The sequence below is a fragment of the Callospermophilus lateralis genome, chromosome 11, assembly GCF_048772815.1.
Source record: "Callospermophilus lateralis isolate mCalLat2 chromosome 11, mCalLat2.hap1, whole genome shotgun sequence".
Classification (NCBI taxonomy): Eukaryota; Metazoa; Chordata; class Mammalia; order Rodentia; family Sciuridae; genus Callospermophilus; species Callospermophilus lateralis.
In genome coordinates this window covers 75,292,410-75,300,676 of record NC_135315.1, presented here as the reverse complement: position 1 = coordinate 75,300,676, position 8,267 = coordinate 75,292,410, and the positions used below count along the sequence as shown (strand labels likewise).

Here is an 8,267-nt window from a genome sequence, read left to right as displayed (position 1 = left end):
CTTATAAGCTAAATGGCATTTCTGTGGCAGAGGTAGGACTACCATAGTTAAAGCAAGTAATGCAGTAAAAACATGTTTTTAAAGTATGGGATAAACTTGAAGAGTACTATGATAAACAAATATGAAATTTCTTTGAGAAATATTTACGAATGTGTTTGTGTGGGGAGCTTGGGGGCTTTTATTTACTTTGTTGTTATTGTTTTTAATTTGACCGACTCTCTCCCAGTTGAGGAAATTTTAAGATAATTAGTAATAAGAAAACAGTTTTCTGGACTGTAACACCTATACCACCTGAAAAGACTTTCACTTGAAGACAAGACCACAAGGGAAACAGGACCAGAGCCCCCCAGTGCATGTTCATGGACACCGACTAGGCAGCTTTGAGAACAGTGGACACACCATAGCATGTGGGTTACTGCCACTTTCCTCTGTCCTCTGTCGGTTTCATGGAAGTTAGGGGTCTGCAGACCTGAAAGTGATAGGATTTCATAAGAGTTTCTAGAAATGCTTAGAAAAATATTTCATAAATATTAAAATAAAAAAAATGTTTTGAGGTAGGTACATGGAACACACAAAGTAAATTCTGAAGAAACTTCTAAAGGGACAGTGATTTGCAGTGTCAGTACTAAGCCTTATACAATAACAGATTTGAAAAAAGGGCAAAAGTATCTACACTTGAAATGGTGTGATAGTCTCATCAAGGCACAGAAAGTTAAATATCTGAATCCCTGTCTGTTAACATCAGGGGCAAAAAAATAAAACCTCATAAATAACTCAGGAAATAATTTCCTATACTTGAATTTTTTTAAAAAAAGAAGTTAGAAATTGTGCAGTTTTAACTCATAGTAAAATAGAAAACATAGCTATTCCACCACTTTCCCTTGGTGACTAATACTGAAACTGGATGGTTGATAAATACATAAAAAATAAAATACCACTGGTGATTTAATAAACACAATCAAAGTAGAGCTGTGCCTGGCTTAAAGATTCACTGAGCACTGAGCACTCTTCATAAATTATATGAACACTTCCAGCATTATATCATTTTAGTTGGTGCAGAATAAAACATCCCACTGGCCATAGTTCTCTTCCATACTCCATGCTTCTGTGTTGATAAGACAGACTATTATAGGATTTCAACAAAAAATGTGAATTCATCTTCTTCTCACTGAAGAGTCCTGGTTTGTGCATGTAGCCTATGTTATCAGCAGTTGACTTTATATGTTGGCACTAAGAGTAGGCAAAAAGAAAGCAGATTGCTCACCTCTTTGTTACTATTTTTTGTGTGTTTTCTGTAAATAAGTTTAAATATAATTAGTGATGAGGAATGTTATGGTTTGGATGTGAGGTGCCCTCCCCCTGCCCCCCTGAAAGCTCACATGTGAGATAATGCAAGGAAATTTGGAGGAGAAATGATTGGGTCATAGCCTTAACCTAATCAGCGAGTCAATCCCTGATAGGATTAACTCAGGTGGTAAGGGTGTAGCTGGAGCAGGTGGGAATTAGGGCATGGTTTTGGGTATATATTTGTATCTGGAGACTGGAATCTCTCTCTCTGCTTCTTGATCACCATGTTGTGAGCTGCTTCCCTCTGCCACACACTCTGCCATGATGTTTAGCCTCATCTCTAGCCCCAAGAAATGGAGCCAGACTTCTATGGACTAAGACCGCTGAAACCATGAGTGCTCAAATAAACTTTTCCTCCTCTATGATTGTGCTGGTTGGGTCCTTTAGTCAAAGCAGTGAAAAAGCTGACTAAAACAAGGAATAAGATTCACATCTATAAAAATTGAAAATGAAATGTATAATGAAGAAGACACTGGCGGTGTGATATGCATTACTTTGCACTGGCTGAAGTTCAGCTCTGAATGAAATTCAAAAACTCTCCCCACATCTTTGGGTCTTCCTGAAGATGTAACACTGGTCACAGTTATGCTGTTTATTTTTGGCACCCTTTGAAATACCATACAGGTGTGTTGCTTCTACCACTACTCTGTCTTAGCAGGTTATAAGGCTTCTGTGATTGCCACAGCAATTTTATTTCATGAGGTGCTCTTGAACTTGCACTCTCCTACTATAGATATCTACAACCCCTCCAAGCTTGCTGAGACCAATGATTTACTTGGTAGGAAAATAACAGGTAGGGATATTTCCATCAAATGGAACCAGATGATGTTCACACATAGAAAATATCTAAGTCCTTCACAATCACCATATCATCATGATCTTCATCAAATAGAGCATGATTAAGGAATCTGAGATAGTCTCTTGGTAGCCCTTGGTGAAGAATTGCATGGCCACAGATGCCTATTAGGACCATTTGAGAAGACCCTTCCACTGCAGGTTGGTGCTTAGCCAGTTCAGGTGTACCATTAAGCAGCCATCAGGTTAGGGAGGTTGAGCTAGTCATCCTCTGCATCACAGGGCCCCTGGTCCTTACAGCATGGGCGGACTGGAGGCTTGGTCATCAGGGATTCTCTGCCTACAGGCTTGGCCCAGGCCACAAAGGCTCCCACTTGGGAAACCCACTGGCATTCTGCTGTGGCATTTCTGCCACACTTCTGGGCCTTTTCCTTAGACCCATCACCACCTCTCCAGGGAGACCCAGGGCACTTCAGGGACGTAAAACTTTGCATACTGCCATGGGCAATGACTTGTGGCCTGAGTCATCTAAGGAAGGTAGATGACCTGGCAGACATGTGCTGAGTCAAGGGCACCACAGACTCCAAATAGGCTGTTTTTGAGATCATTTTTATTTTCTTCTGTTTGGTCTGTCCTGTTATTGATGCCTTCTATTGCATTTTTAATTTTGCCAAAGGTATTTTCTTGATTCAAAAATTTTCATTTGAGTTTTTTAAATTGCTACTTTATATTATTCTTCTCTGATACAGCATTGAAATGTTTGTCAGCATTTTCTTCAAGTTTCATAAAGCAATTGTTTTAAATTTTCTTAGAGTTCTTCCAACCAATGACATTCTGGTTTGTTGCTGGCACTTTATTTTGACTCTTAGCCTAGGTCATGGTTTCATTTAGGCTCTTGATGCTTGCTGGTGTGTGACATCATTTGGGCATAGATGGATTAGGTGTTTATTTCAGTCTTCCTAACCAAGCTTTGTTCCTGTCTGTGTTACTAGTAATGTTAAGCAGGATGATTGCTTTTTCTAAGCCTGTAGCTATTTCCATGATCTCACTACTGGATGTTGCCCATCTCTGGTTTTCTGAGGGTCTACTGTTTGTGTGTTGTCACTGTTTGTGCATTAAAGGGTGATCAAAGGCCAGGTTTGTCCCCAATATACTCTTGGCATGTTATAAATGAAGTAGGGGAGTATCCAGAAAAAGTGGTCCATCTCCACAAGCCTGTCCTTGGGGTTGACATAGGCCCAGTTGCCTTATCCACAATTGTAGGCTGTGCTCAGGCCACTGCAGGATTCTCCTCAACTCTGGAAAGAATGGCCATGGGTGGACTAGCCCTGGATCTTATGCCATGCCTATGGCTATCAACACCATGAAGTTGTGTCACACCCTGAGCCCACAGCCCACCAAGACCAGTATATACTGGGGCAAAACTAAGGCTGGCTTTATTATGGTCTATCTATTGCTAAGGTGGGCTCATTGTCCAAGACTATTGCAGTCAGTCACAGGTGATGCTGATTGTAATGAAAGCCTAATAGGCTGGAGCTGAGTGGCTTTTCCCAACACTGGAGCTATTCTAGAGGCATGGTCCCCAGGTTCTGTCTCCAGACTTTGTCCCTATTAAGACCTGCCCAATGTTGGTTTTTACCATCCCATCATTTAATTTCAGGGGAAAGTTCTATGCTGAATACCATGACCTATTGCCCAGTGGATAAGATCCTGCTCTACACTTTGTTGCCCAAGGTTGTATTGTTAGTGAAGGCAGCTCCTTGCCCATCAAGGCTGATGTGAAGCTAGGGCACACTTGAATCTCAAAGCTGCAAGAAACTTCACTATCTCCCAAGGGTCACCAAGTACCAGGCCACAGCTGGTACTGATGCAGGAAGGGTTTTGCCCTGCCAAGGTGCCATCTCCTCCTATTGTGGAGGGGTTTTAGAGCTTCATCTAGAAGTACTGGCCTGAGCCTGGTGATAACTGTGCAATAAGAGGTTGGGGGCCAGGTGGTGTAGATAGTTCCCTGATCATCAGGGCTAACACAAAGCTGGGTTGCATCTAAATGTCCCCTGTCTTTGAGGAAAGGAGGACTGCCCCAGGCCATCTCCAAATCTGGAAATGATGCAGACCAAAACTTCAGTCTGTCCCAGTGGATTGTCTAGAGGTTCCTTCTGTAAGCTCTGATCTGTGTACTGGGTCTTTGGTTTCTGTATGGGGGTCTCACTGCGGCAGGTTGGCACTGGGCTCTAAGAGTAAACCCTGTGCTACATTTCATGCCCTACACCTCAGTGAGTGAAGTCTACTCCCGGCTCTGCAGTCTGAGTTTGGGGGGTTGGAGGGTGGAGGAAGTTTTCTTGTCACCTGTTTAGTACAGTTCCAATAGTCCAGTCCATGGGTATTGTCCTGGCAATAGCTGCCATAGAGCTTTGCCCAGCACTAAGTTTCACCATGGTGAGCCCGTTGCCAAGTTTCCAGTCTAAGGCCTGGATCTAAGTTTTGGTACCTCCTCTGAGTGGGAAACATCTTTCTCTGTGCTGAGCTGCTGGGCATTAAGGGAGAGGTGACAAAGGAAGCTCCCTGCTTCCTGCTTTCTTCAATGAATCTTTTTACTCTGATGTACTAAACTCAAGCACTATAGTTTCCTGCCTCGTTTCCTTAGCTCTTGTGAATGTAGTTTGGTGCATAGTTATTCAACTTGGTGTGTCGGTGGATAGTTGATGGCTAGAGAATCTTACTCAGCTACATTTTTGCTCCACCTCCTAGGTTACTATTTCCTAATTCAGAGGAAAGATCATTAAGTACCTAGTTTAGATAATTCTTTTATAAATTGAAGTCAGTAAATCCCTGCCAGTCAACCTGATGTTTAATTCTGGAATTGGAATATAGTGGAGAAATCAAATTAGAACACAATCACACTAACCTTATTAAAAATGCAGCTAAAAACATTTGTTGAGTTAGTTATGTATGCCAAGCAAGGTGCCAGTTGCTAGGGATACAAAGATAAATTGGGCATGGTTCCTTTCCTCAAGGAGATTATAGTCTCAGGGTAAAACAGGTGAACAGGAAAGCATATCTGGCACAGTAAGATCATTTCAGAGTCAGTAGTTTCATTGATCATGCAGAAGTTTAAGACATATCTAAGTAAATTGTATGGCATCTGCCTTACTCAGTTCATTATGCCTCTTGGATTGTCACATGAAAATCTCATTTTGTGAAATAGGCCATTCATCAGACACTTAGGAATTTAATGCTGTGAGTGGGCCCTCAATTTGCCAATTTCACATAAACCCATGTTTACATGTATCAAAATATTACATTGAATCCCATAAGTAATATAATTTTTGTTTTATTATATTAGTAAAAATAATTTTAATTTTAAAAATTGTTACCTCAATGCCATGTAATCAAGTTTCTAATGACAGAGAGGGTGATGAGATAGCAAGGAAGAAAAGGTAAAGTGGCAACATTCCAGTGGAAATAGAAAAAAAAATGGAATATAAAACGGAGATGGTCAAATTTACCTGACACTGCAAGGCCTTGCTCTCTAAAACAGCTATGAAAAATCACAAGAATGAGTTCAGGAACAACTTGAAAAATATTAACAGTGAGTTCAGAGGTGAAATTCACTATAGCATTCACCTAAAAAACAACTGGTGTGTTTGTCATATTTATCCATGGAATAAGATGTGTGTGGATAGGTTGAGAATCCCTAATCTAAAAATCAAAAATCCCAAATACTTCTGAGCTTTGACATAATACCATAAGTAGAAACTACAGATGACCACACACAACTGGTTGCCACCAAAATGCAGGTACCCTATATATAAACTATCAATTACTTTTAGGCTACATGAATGGTGTCCATAAAACATACATTAATTTTGAGTTTAGACTTGGGTCCTCCTCCAAAGTTATCTCATTATATGCATGTGAACATTCCAAAATTTGAAAAGATCTGAAATTCAAAACACTTTGGTCTAAAGATGGGGAAGGTTGGAGGGAGTTGAGATATTGTTGGATTTTATAGACTTAGCTCATGTTAATTTGGACACTAACAAGTCCCAAATCTGTAAAGTAGTCTGCTAAGCTAGAAACTCAGGCAAGAGTTGATGTTGCAATTCAATTCTGAGGACAAACTGAAGGCAGAATTTCCTTTTCCTTAGAGAGTTCATAGAACCTAATCTCTATTAGGATCTTCAACTGATTAAAAAAGGTCCACACACACTAAATTATTTATCTTAGTCAATGTGAACTGATATACACATTAACCTCATCTGAAAATATCTTTACAACAACATTCAGACTAATGTCTCAATGTGATGACCTAGTTAAGTTGACACATAAAGTTAACATCCAACCAGGCTATATAAAATCATATAATTAAAACCGAAGGGGTTATGGAGAAAATTGGCTTAGAAGGACCAAGAATTTCATAGGTGACTCAACCCCAAAATCAATACCTGTTAGAAATAATAGGGCACTTTTATGTACAATAAATTGTTGGGAATGCATAGATAAATACTAGGGTCAGTATGTCACTTCATTCTGAAATCATGGAAGCTTATTTGTGAAATGTGTGTTAGAAGATATTGTTGCTTGGATCTGAAATGTCTCTAAAAGCTCAGGTGTTGATGGCTTGGTCTTTAAATTGGTAGAGTTCAGGAGTTGAGCTTTTGGGAATGATTGGGTCATGAGGATTCTGACCCTATTAGTGGATTAATCTCCTCACAGTTGAATAGACTCTTGGGAGGTGGTGGAAAGTACAGAAGTGTGACCTCATAAAAGGAAGTGGGTCCTTGGAGGCATACCCTTGGGGATTCTATCTTGCCCCTACAGTCTCTCTCTCTCTCTCTCTCTCTCTCTCTCTCTCTCTCTCTCTCTCTCTCTCTGCTTCCTGGCTGTCATGAGGTAAACAGCTCTGCTCACCATGTCCTCCCTACATGATGTTCTTCCTTACTACTGGCCCATAGCAAGGGAGCCAGCTGATTGTGGATTGAAATCTCTGAAACCAGGAGTCAAAATAAATCCTTCTTTTCTAAGTTGTTTAGGTCAGATATTTTGGTTACAGCAATGAAAAGCTGACAAACACAGAAGGGTTGCAGCTCATAAATTATGGTGATATGGTGAAAGGAAAGTTAGTTAAAATTAATGAGAAAGTTATAATGCAAAATGTGGATGGGTGGGGCTTTTAACACACATATGTGTCAGAAATAATTGGGCTGGGGTTGTGGCTTAGCAGTAGCATACTTGCCTGGCATGTGTGAGGCACTGGGTTTGATTCCCAGCACCACATAAAAATAAATAAAATAAAGGACTATCAACAACTAAAAAAATGTTTTAAAAAATCTGAAAAATTATACTAAGATTTATGCCAGGAGGTAAGTGATAGATAGAATTAACAGAATTTTATTCTGTCATCAATATTCTTTTTTGTCAAAAAGTCAAAGTCATTGCTGAAAATAAAAAGAAGAATCTGATAGTGTATCCATGCCTGCTTCAAACACAGTACATAGTTTTGTAAGGATTCACTGAATGAGTGATTAAGTAAATAACAATAGAATTTTTATACTGACTATAAATGGAACAATTTTTGTATCATACGTAGAATTGTAAATTGGCAATGTTTGCTTGTCTGGGTTAAAAAGATGAGGGTTGCGTTGATTCATGTTAGGGAATCACAAATATTCTGGCAAAAGAAAGAATTGTGTACTGTGTAGCCCAATCTGAACACAAAAGGAGGTAAACACAGGTGAATTCTAGAGGAAGAATAAGAAAGAGAGAGAGGGATGAAAAATTTCAGGGCAATGAGCCTCCTAATGAGGGCAGAGTGCTGCAATGAAGATACAGTGTACAGAGCTAAAGGCTTTGAATGGGTGGCCTAGCATATTCCTGGATTTCTTCTAAGACATAATGTACACCGTAGCCACAGCTCCCAGACTCTCTGGTGGTGACAACAGCTGTTACTATAATTCCTGTCTCTTGATAAGAATTATCTAGGTAGTCGGGTAGAAGTGAGTCCATGTGGAAGTCAAACTAAAAGGTGATGGAGAAATTAGCACTTTCAATATTTTACCATAGTACCATGAAAATCATAAGCAATCATATTTACCTTAAAATAGAGCCAAGTGCTTGCTAACAAT

At 39.8% G+C, this 8,267-nt stretch overlaps 1 pseudogene; it reads right to left on the bottom strand.

Moving 5' to 3' along the window:
• Positions 1–202: 202 nt before the first annotated feature.
• LOC143410613 (GTP cyclohydrolase 1 pseudogene) lies at positions 203–2,584 on the bottom strand (annotated as a pseudogene).
• Between the last annotated feature and the right edge of the window lie 5,683 nt (positions 2,585–8,267).